This window comes from Cyprinodon tularosa, unplaced genomic scaffold (assembly GCF_016077235.1).
Source record: "Cyprinodon tularosa strain WSP-4 unplaced genomic scaffold, ASM1607723v1 ctg92, whole genome shotgun sequence".
Taxonomy (NCBI): domain Eukaryota; kingdom Metazoa; phylum Chordata; class Actinopteri; order Cyprinodontiformes; family Cyprinodontidae; genus Cyprinodon; species Cyprinodon tularosa.
Genome location: NW_024039696.1, coordinates 1,986,504 through 1,998,139, shown reverse-complemented (window position 1 = coordinate 1,998,139; position 11,636 = coordinate 1,986,504). Strand labels below are relative to the sequence as shown.

Sequence of the window (11,636 nt, the reverse complement as noted above, 5' to 3'; positions counted from 1 at the left end):
ACTGTCAGAATCTAATAGTTAAGTATATCATTACTTTAAACTTCATGGTATTTATACTTTTATTCTTTTTTATTATTCTCACATTAACATCCTAGACAATACTATTTTTTTATTGTTATCCATCAAAAAGGAAAGGACATTACTGACTTTTGCTAGACTGATTTGATTTGTGAGCCCACTGTGGAAGTTCCAGTTAGTTTAATATATTTTTTGTTTATTTTTGTATCTTTTTGGCTGCTCTCACATTCATATGAGAATGAGATACTCAGACTTGACCATTTTTACGCTTTCCTGTCGCAACCAGGATTCAAACCTCGGCATCACAGCCATAGTAAAACTACTTTAACTTTCAAAATAAATACAAAAACAATATGTTTTTAACATCCAATGATATCAGTGAATATTACTTTTGAATAATTATGGCTTATTTGCATCATTAGATTCCAATTTGTGAATCTATGGAAGACCAAAAATACCTAAATATAAATAGCAAATTCAAAAATGGTAGCCTTGTAAAATACTAATTACTAAACACACATTTAGACTGTATTTGCAGTAAAAAAAAAAAAAAAAAAAAAGATTGACTGAAAATAGATTTTAAAAATTAAGATAAGGGAATAAAGCCAACAAATTTGTAGGTTAAGCCATACGTGCTTAAATGTGGGGAAAAAAATGGAGGAATAAAAAGTTTACAAATAAATTGGTGCTTGCTTCCCTTTAAAAAAAAATTAAGTTGTAAGTAAATCTATATATCAGCATTTAAAAATGGACAGTGTTAATTTAATCAAAAGGATTTATTCTATATATATATATATCAGTTTTAAAAAACGTGCTAATGCACAATTAAGGTATTTATCGATACACCATATATTAGAAGCATATGCAGTATTTCTCCTCCAATATTCTCAATAATATGGTTTTTATACTGTAGTGCGGCATGATCAGATCTGTGGTTTGAAAACAATCAGAGGAAGACCAAGTCCTTAGCCAATTGTAAGAATTATTTTTATAAATGAATGTTGTTAATGCCATACATAAAGTGTACTATATATTAATATAGAATATTCTAATCTTAAGTAGTTAAAACAATTTAGGCGAATATTATGTTTGCTAGTTTTATTTTTTGCTTAATAAAATGAGACTATTTAGACTATTAAATAATATAAGATAGCCTTCCATAATTCCACCATGAAACTTTAATAATATTTCAATATGTTTAAGGAAAACTCAGTCTGAATAAAAAGTCCTGCCAGTAGTTGGATCTGTGGAGTAAAATCTTTACTGCATACCTCCAAATGTCAGTGGAAATGCCCTCCAAACAGCGACAGCGTCTGGCGCCATCTACTGTAAATTAATGTATGGCACTGATTCAAATGTGTCCTCATCCCATCCTGGGATTTAAACTGCAAACCTTTTGGCTGTCATCTTTTCCTGTTGACTTCCAAACTCCTGGAAGGCGGCTCTGCGTGTTTTAGACAAAGAGGTGGGCGTTTCTGCTTCCGCTTTGTTTTTACCTTGACCCACTGCTCCATTTGTGATCCAACTGTGGACTATTATAAGACGTTATGTTGCTATAAGTCTAGATTATCTTCTAGAAAATTTAAACCTTAAATGTTTCCAATCTAACAGGTCACATTTTTCATCTGTTGGAAATTTGAAATCTATAAAAAAGTGAATTGCTTTAATTTGCCAGAAGATAGATTTAAAATAAATAAATGGAGACAGATGGAAGATAACCTTCAGAAGCTTTTCAGATAAGCTTTGTTATATAATGAGCTGCTTAAAGGGATTAAAATAGCAGGGTTCAAGTAGAAAATATAATAATTAACTTTGCTACAGAATCCTTAGAGCATAAAGATCCAACTTCAGTCATTTTTTACTGTTCATATGTCTTTATTTGATTAACAGAAAAGTACAAAGCAAATGAATGAATGAAGCAAGCATACAGTGTTTGTTAAAATTGCTCAAGGAGTCAGGTTACATTGAACACGGGATGAAGCAGCATCACTTACCTGTTCAGGGTCAAACCAAACACGGATGCATAGCGGGCGTCATCAGAAATATGGCGGACGGGAGTGTGTGCTCCTGTGACGTATTGCTGCCCTCCAGGGAAGGCAGTAGGTTGTATAGTTAGCTCCTGATGGGGCAAAATCACAACCCTGAAACCACACAACCTACTACCTCACCCTGTGCGAACACCACAAGTCTCAAGTTGAATGGAGACGTCAGGCGGAAGTTTGCCGCCGCATGAATGGAGGCAGAACGGCTTCGTTTTTACACAAATCAATGACGAGGATCAATTGACATTTTCAAAGATTTTTTAAAACGATAATGATGAACATATATATTTAAGGATGTAAAGGCAATTAAACAGAAGACATAGATATATAATTTGCAGAATATCAAAGAGTTTTCTAAAGGGTTTAAAATAAATCATCCGCTTTGGCTGGACATTGTACTTTTCTAAACAAATAAACTTAAGATTTAATTCTATAATTCAACTACGTTATGACATATAAAAAAAAAATTAAAAAAACTATTTCCACAGGTTTGTAGAGCATTTCCCAGGTTCAGACTCGTATGACTTGGTTTCATGATGATCTTGAAAAGCTCTTGATGGCATCTTGAAGGCATCACAGTCACTTCAGGAAAGACAGTAAGTTGTATAGTCATCTGACAGCTTGGGAATGACCCTAAAACTATACAACCTACTACCTCACCCCAAAGGACAGTTTATCAGACGCCGCCTTTGCTTTGTTTATCGTCTGAAGTCTCGCCTGTGAAAAAACAAACAACCCGCAAACATACGGATCACAAATATGTCACTAAAAGCTGCAGATTGGATATTTTCTGCCGCTTTAGCTTAAAGGATGTGAAGCCCTTATTGTTGCTGCACACTGCCAGTTAGCTGCACCTACAAGATATTCAATATAATCCCAACACACAGTAGTATATAAAGAGTAATAATGTGGAAAGGAACACCAGCAATCATTTATATAAATAATGTTTTAACTGTTATAAACTTTGTGTTTTCATTTTCTTAGCAGTAGGAATAATTGATCAAATTATTTTTTTTTTGCACACATTTCACAGCTATTGAAGTAAAGACCGTGAAATACTATGTTATTTTCACTCAAGTTTTTTAAAGCTGTGTGTATCAGCTGTGAATCCTTGTTATCATCTATATTCTGTTAATAAAAATTTTATTTTTCCACCCATAATTATACCGTTACCTGTGTGGCTAAATGTCTTCTTTTTTTCTGAGTTTTTGATGAAGTTTAATATTTAACTGCTTCCTGCACGTCACTTCCTCCCCGCAGTGTCACGTCTGAGCGCTCCCTGCATCAGCTCGCCTCCTCTTGTTTCCTAAACTGATAAACGAGAACAGAGAGAGCGTGTCACAATGGACTCCAAAGGTCATACTCTCGCTTCCTGTGTGTCGCCGTATTGTGTCAACATGGCTGTTCGCACAGATCCAGGTGAATTGAAGTGTTTGTGTTTGGATACTTTGAACAGACACGGACATGATTAACAATGCTTCATGCAAATGATCTATCTTATATTTCTTAATAATGTAAACCCTGTTAGAGACTCTTTTTGTTACGCAAAAACAAAAAAATAACCCAAATTTCACAAAAACTGTTTATTTGTCTGAGCTTTTCTGCATTGATGCAGCAGATAGGCATAAGTATGCATGTGTGAAGTGCATGAGAGGTCACACAGACAGGTTGTGGTGGTTTCCAGGGAGTTTCCTGAGTGAGACAGGGCTCCGCCGCTGTGGCTCTGCTGCGGTTTCCCCCTTCCAGTGGAGGAGCGACAGGAGACCAAGGCAGGGTTGAACTTATAAAAGTGACTCACTGCATTAATTCCTGTCTCACACACACACGCATGCACCAGTTTGCGGCTGTTTTATAGCAGTTTCAGTTATCCCATAAATGCCACCCAAATCCCCTGAATGAGCCACTAAACGTCCGAGCCTGGGAGGTATACAGCGGCTCGCGCCTTCACTGCTAATCCTTCACACAGGACCTTCTTTATTCAGTAGCACAAATGCCCCATATAACCGGCAATATATCAAGAAAAAATAAAATCATTAAATCTTGTTGCCTGTTTTTAAGTAATATTTAGAAATACATTTTCAAAATATAGTTCCTAATTCATCCGTTCAAGCACGATGCATTCTTTACATACTGATGCAATAAACTGTCTAAAGGAGTTTTGGTTAACTTATAAAGGCAAATAAATATTCTAAGCGTATAGTTTGGCCTCTTTTTTTTAAGCTCTTTAAAATCCTAAACATAACGTGGCTCGTTGGTGCCATATGTCAATAAAACTCAAACGATTCAGCTATTAACGCTTTAAAGTACATAAATGCAGTTTGAACAATTTAAAAAACATAATGAGATATGAAGGAAATATATTGAAAGGTTTAATGGATATCTGTCCGTTATCTCATCAAATGAAGCAACAAAAAGAGGATGGGGGTTAAGTTTCTGATTAGGAGCTGCGATAAAGAGCTATTTCACTGCTTTTTAATTAAAATTCTAATGCACAATTAAGGTATTTATTATCCAATAATAAAAGTAGATTATTTAAAGCAGGCTGCATATTTACTGCAGTAAAAAGTTGGTTTCACTGCATTTTGATATTTTAGCACCAGCCGAGCCTAGAACTATTGGTGCAGAGTTTTTTTAAAGGTATAGTGCAGGATGTTGTTTTTCCAGGTGGATCATCAAAATAAGTGGTCCTCCTAATTCTCAGTCTTTCTGGTGAAAAGTTTACGTAAGGCGTCCTACGAGATTGTCCACACTTTCACTGGTGGTGAGTCTGACATGGTGGTAAAATTGCAAATCTTCTATTGGAAAGTAAGCTTGTCTGAGTGAAGCAAAGAGCATCTTTTAAACAGCGTGCACGAGGAGAAATGGTGTAGTGCACGCTCTCACACGTGTTCAATAGGCGTTCCCTCGTGGAAACGGGTACAGGATTAGGCATGTTAGTTTTTTGTTTTTTTTTTATTTTTAATTAATAGGGCGGGACTTTTCAACAATTTGCAAAAATCATTCACTATACCTTTAAGGCAGAAAAACTGGATTTTGTTGACTAAGATGCTACAACTAGATATGCACCAGTCAGTCAGCGAATTTATTCAACCAGTTCTCTTTTATCTTCTCTAAATGGTCATCGGCAGCTCAAAATCAAAATTTAATTTATGTTGTATTTCACCGAATCCAAATATCCATAATTATTCAGTCCATTAATACATCAAATTGCATCAAATTTCCCACTTTTAGAATTAGAAACTCCACCACAGATTAGGGAAATATAACACATTTAATTTTGTAGTTCCTTTATTTTCAGCTAGATCTAAAAACTACCCCTTCCTTCAAAGAACTTGTGTTTGAATCCATCCAATGGTCCACAAAGTAAACCAGCAAAAAGATTAAAAATGCATAAAGTGTACTTTATGTATATAAAGTATACATAAAGTACAAAAGATATATTTTTTAATCTGTTTTGTAACCCGATCTCTTGTTTTAGGACTCCTCTAAATTTTCTAAACTATGAAAAAATAGCAGCAGATAATAATGACAATTTAAAATGCATACAACCTGAAATAAAGTAGTTTTGTAAGCATCAACTGGATGAAATTGTGGCTATAATGCAGTTAAAAGCTTACAGTTTGAGCATCAGTTGCTTTGTGTGCAGTTGACTAAAACCGCCAACAGGTGTCATGTCTCCCTAAGAAGGCGGAGGGTCTGAGCAGGGCAGCTCGGTCACAATGAGGCCTTTGTGCAGTTCCGGGGTGCAGGCCAGCGTGTACTCGTGTACGGTTTCCCTCTAATCTTCATTTGACCTTTAGGCTGAAGGCTTTTCTTTCCTCCCCCCCCCTTTTTTTTCCCACCACCACTAATTTCCCTCCAGGAGATTATCTCGGTGCTGCTGCACATGCTAACTTATACACACAAGCTGACTTTTAACGAGACGCATATTGCTGGCTGTTGTGTGCTGCAAAGCGATTTTGTTTGACGAATTAAAGACAAACTGGAAGTTGTGTTTGCATGCCTGCAGGCAGCTTCCAGCAAAAAAAAACAAATATAGCAAATTTTTAAACTCCAGACCAACAAGCCGAGAGGTTTTCAGGAATCTGGTAATCCAGGAACACACACACACACGTGACAACTAAGCATGCAACTTTTAAAAAGCATTATGTACATATATATGTATATATACATTTTTTTTTTACTAAAACAGAGAAAATATGCTTAACTAACCTTGGTTTTGACTTCCAGCCAGGAAAACTCCTGTAATTCCAAAATAATGAGCCTGTGAATAAAAGAGAAGAGCAGGGATTATGTACACACACACACACAGTAATAAAATTTGGGCTTTCGAGGCATTTATGCAAAAAAAATGAAAATGATCGCACACACCAAGGTGTGTCTGTAGCCCTCAGGTCATAAATCTGCCAAACAGCTACTTTAGTGATCCATTACTGCTGATGGTACATATGTTACACACATCAGCATGATGCAACTGAATTAACACAGTAAGGCTTCATTACTGCACTCTGGACCAGTGGCCAGCGTTAAGGAGCCTTATAATTATCTCTGATTTCAGGAAATCTCCTGTTACACTACAACAGGAGCTTAAATAATGACTTTATTTAAAAACAATTTACATTTTATCCCTAAGCTGTGGGTCACGAAAAAAAATACCAAAATCACAGCAGCAAAAAATATGTATTAAAAAAAACAAAAAAAACAGCAGCAACGAGCGGTAAATATAAAAGGAAAAAAATTATCCTGTGTAAATATTTAGGCATGTTTCGTCATTGTTTTAATTTATTTATATGCGCTCTTTCATTAAATTATTATAAATAAAGAAATCCAACTCGCCAACTGAAGCGTTTCTATTTAAGTCACAGAAAAAAGAAAAATCCTAAATTAATTTTTCTATAACTGCTGTCAAAATTCATATTTAGAATAAATATTTTCATTTATTTTAGGTGCATAATTTCTACTTGTTACTTTTTACTTTAATACTTGCTTTTTAAATTATATATACACACCAAAATATATACACATATGTATATATATATATATATATATATATATATATATATATAAATATATGTGTGTATATATATATATATATATATACATATATATCTATATATATGTGTGTGTATATATATAAATATATGTGTGTGTATATATATATATACGTATATATATATAAATGTGTGCGTGTGTATATATATACGTATATATATAAATATGTGTGTGTGTGTATATATATATATATATATACACACACACACACATATACACGTATACACATATATACCTATATATATACATATACATATATATATATATACATATATATATATATATATATATATATATATATATATACATATATATACACACACACTGGCAGAAAAACTAAAAAGTAAAGTTTAATTGAACTGAATGCATCCTGATGCATCTCCCTCCTCATTAGCTCCTGTTTCTCCTCATTACAAAATAAAACGATTTTGCATTTTGGGGCCAAACTGCCACAAAGATCCTCCTGTTTGACTCTGTGGCTAAAACCGAACCTTTATCAACGTGTTCAGAATAACAAATAACCATTTAAGCTTGTCTCTCCCTGCCTACAGAAATGTTTCGTTTAACTACATGTGTGCCACTGCATCATACTCACATGCACCTGTGTGTGCTTGCTTATGAAAGACTGGGAGGCCCTTTATAGTGTGTGTACTGTGGGTGTGTGTGAATGCTCAAAGGAGGAGGCTGTGCCCTGCACTCCTTAGGAGAGGCGTGGGAACCCCATTCATCTGAGGAGGCTCGGTTCATTGTGGGGTACATAGCATCAAATGTGTCTGGGTGTGTGAAAGACTGGGTCCTGTGTGTCTGGTGCTGCTTTTTTTTTTTTTTTTCTTTAAACAATGTACGTCATAAAAGTTGAATTCAAACCACAATAAGAATTTTTTTCTCCTTTAAATTTCTATGCAAGAACAATATTTTTCAAAAGAAATAACCAGCGAGTCTCATTTTGTTATTCCCGACAAACATATAATCCAACATTAAATAAAACGTGCGCGTTTCTATATATGATGCGCCTGCACTTTGTCAGCGTAGTTTTTTTTTCCCGTTTGTGGAACCGTCCGCTGTTAAAAGTCCAAAAAGCTAAAGGAAACGAGTTCAGGCTACGTACCACAGTGTATTTCAACACTGTAACGCAGGTTAATATAAAAGAGGAAATGGAAAAGACAACAGGCTATATTGGATTTTACTGCTGCTCCTTGTGGACCCGTTGGAGTCCAACAATGACGTCCTCCCTGTCCAAACATCACTGATTTACCTCCTAATTTCACCTCACCGAGGTTTGCAGAGAAAAAAGCATTGGAGCCATTTAACAAGGGGAGCCACATCAGGAGCCTCTTGTGATGGTGACAGTGATGAAGTAGCCTGTGCTAGGCCCTGTAGTGCGAGAGTGACAGATGAATAGGGCCTGTCAAACGTGGGATGTAGGTGGGAAGGAGAGTGGAGGTATCTGGGATGACTCACGCTTCCTCCACTCCTCTGTCGTTTGGTCAAGGTCGACTCTAGTGTGCAACAAGAAGCTATATCAATAGGGATAAAAAAAAATAAAAATGTAGTTTTCAATTGCTGAGGGCTAAAAAACCTGATTTACGGGCTTTGTTTAGAAGATGTTATGCTTCATGGTGTTTAGTAGGGGGTGTGGTGTTATTCAGGTTTCTGAATTATGTGTAAAATCTAACGTCACACAGCAAAATTCACAGTCCATATTCTTCTTGGATGTAGCAGCATCCATCTTTTCGCGATTTGGACAATTCACAGATTTGATTCCCTTACCCGGATACCACAAGTTAAAAAGGAGAGACTGATTTCTAGCAGTGAAAGTCAATAAAAAGCCACTTTAAGGTTGGCCATATTGAAAAGAAAAGTACTGTAAAGCGTACCTCTAATAGGTTTGTTCTGGCTTTATTAAAACGGCGGGGAGCCACGTGTCAGCGCGACCCATTTTCCTTACATTTACACGACTATTATGAGTAGAAAACATGTGGATATTAACCGAAAATGAGGCTTAAATGACGGCTAATAGCTTTCTAGACGATAAACGCAGGATTGAGGGAGGAAAAACCGGGATGTACAGACGGACAATGTATGGTGAATGAGCTTGGCCTTGTGTTGCAGGCCTTGTCTGGCCCTCAGCCTTACATTCAGCCCTGGCCCCTCTCTGCTCCCCTCAGTGAAGACTTCTCACTCAAACACTGATCCGGGAAGCAAAACTAGACTCCGGACAAAAAGAAAATGCTAAGAGATTAAGGAAGTCTCCTAGATACGCCATGTTAAGCCTCGTCCGACTGGATACATGAAGATGGAGCTCGAAACGTTTGGTTTGTCAAAAGAAAAGACCTCTGGACACACGCTGAACACCCTGAACTGAACGTCGTCTGACTTACCATCTTTGGAGAGACTGGAATCAGCTATCCGGGATAAAACTGCTGTATTCTCCGCCGGGCACATCCTAGGCAGCACAGTATGCCCACATATCCTTCCTGTAGAAGGGGCAGAGACAGGGAGCTTCAGCTTCAGTCACACAGCTCTGCACTCGCTGCAAGGAGTAGGCGGGCACGCCAACGTGAGACCCATTCAGCATCCCGGAAAGTATCAGCCTCCTCCGTCTGTGCCCAACGCCTTTTTCATACATCAGCATTCCCCTCTCTGCCACAGATTTACCTCTGCAATCGCCAAAACGCTCTATACAATTCGAAAAACCCTCCCTAACCTCGAATAACAGTCTCATATTCACAAACCAGCACATCCTGCTCCTCTCCGTCCCTTAAACCTCCGATTCCGGGCCCACCACAATAGGGGAGGCCATGTGGGTTTCCTATAGAGTCGCGTGCTCCTCCCGTCTGGCAGTTAACCGGGCTTTGAATGAGGAATGTTAGCAAACAGAGCTGCTGAATGTTGGATGAATGCTATGCCAGGCAGCCAGTCAGAGCGAAGAGCGGGGCCCGGGAACATGAATAATGAGAGAGAGAGAGAAGGGGGGAGAAAAAAAAAAAAAGCTCTGCTCCACCTCCTCCCTATCTGCCTCGTCCCTAACTCGCCCTGCCCCTCCTCTTATCCCAGCTCCAAACTCAAATGCCTTCACGAGAGCGAGAGAATTCAAGATCTCCATTTCTGCTCATGCCTGCCGTGGAAAAAAAAAAAAAAGGGAAAAAGATTCAGCAAGAGCAGAATAGTTACACATTCATACACGTGGTATTGCTGCAGAGCAGTTCTTCATCTGTGCAGGTTCTTTCCTCGTGGCTTGATTCTATCCCTTTTTTTAAGGCTTTTGATAGAAATTGGCACCTGTCCTAGAAAAAGCCTGGCTGCTGCTCCACCCTCCTGCTCCCCTTTCACTCAAGACTGCCCATGAGAGAGAGAGGGGGGGGGGATCGTAAGGGAAAAAAGGAGGGTGGGGCAGAGAAGCCAAAGAGAGGGACCGGTTTCCACAGATGGAAGGTGGAGGGCAAAGCAGATAAGAGCATGGGAAAATATAAGAGGAGAATTCAAGGTAAATGCTCAGTAACACGATCCCCAAGGCCGGTCCAACAACGGTTAAACGCTCGTCCTCGAGTTTGCGTGAGGGGGTGGGAGGCACTCGTGAGAAAGTGCAACGAAGAAGCACGTGCTCAGAAGAGAATAAAGCAAAACCAAGATCACTTCGAGTCCATTTAGCAACAAAAAAATCAGTGTAAGAAAAACGGCAAAGAGGCGGTAAAGTAAAGCCACTTGTTGCATGAAACTGAGGAAGAAATCTTGCAGAGAGAAGAAGTGAGAGTAGGCAGAGGGTTAAAATCCCAGAACTAGTGGAGGATCCCTCCCTCTTCTGGCACAGGGTAGCTAAAGGGGAGGGCCTGCCTGTAGAAATAGCAACAGAGCGTTTTTCCCCTCTTTTTTTCCGAGCTGCAGTGTCCTAGTCTAGCCTCTCGCATGTGGCCAGGACTCAGAGAGAGAAGAAGAGGAGGAGGAGGCGAGGAGCGATGGATAGAAACCGAAGCAGGAGCCAAGAGGGGAGGGGAGCCTGGAGAGGGAGGGGACGAGCTCTGTGAGTGGAGGAGAAAGAGCTCAGCTGATGATGAAACAGTGGACGTGTGGGAGTGTGCACGCTACGCGTTTTCATCACCGAGTCCGCCGACGTACGTGTGCATGAGGCAGGGCAGGGAGGGAGCTAAAGGGGGGGACGGTCAGGAGCTCCTCTCCTTCAGGACTGTCAGAGAAAGCACACAAACTTATAAGTGATTCAAGGATTCAGCTAGCTGGGAGATTCACAATAAATCTTTGGACCTGAATAGGTCCTCTACCAGTAAACCTCTCAGGGAGGGAGGAACCAGTGGCGTTCCAGTAATAAAGGCCAGAGAAAACGTCAGCTCTGAACGCTCCTTCCTTTTTTTTCCTCCTTCATCACGGACACATTAATGAGCTGCACTGACTGCTTTGGCATGCGGTCAATGGCCGATAAGCACCTGGGTGTGCCGCCATGATTGCAACAGTCAGCCCTCCAATAAAAGCGCTTTAATATTAACCGCAGTGTGCCCGGCATGTGCCGAG

At 38.8% G+C, this 11,636-nt stretch overlaps 1 long non-coding RNA gene across 3 annotated transcripts; it reads right to left on the bottom strand.

Annotated features, from left to right (window-relative positions):
• Nucleotides 1-2,539: 2,539 nt before the first annotated feature.
• On the bottom strand, nucleotides 2,540-10,081 carry LOC119776259. 3 transcript variants are annotated; one of them, XR_005279761.1, is made up of 4 exons: nucleotides 9,494-10,081; nucleotides 6,273-6,324; nucleotides 3,234-3,371; nucleotides 2,540-2,777 (listed from the first exon to the last, which is right to left on the bottom strand). It is a non-coding gene; the product is annotated as an uncharacterized LOC119776259 (long non-coding RNA). The 3 variants fall into 3 exon arrangements; XR_005279762.1 differs by lacking the exon at nucleotides 2,540-2,777 and having other exon boundaries at nucleotides 3,049-3,371; nucleotides 9,494-9,589; nucleotides 9,848-10,081; XR_005279760.1 differs by lacking the exon at nucleotides 2,540-2,777 and having other exon boundaries at nucleotides 3,049-3,371.
• Between the last annotated feature and the right edge of the window lie 1,555 nt (nucleotides 10,082-11,636).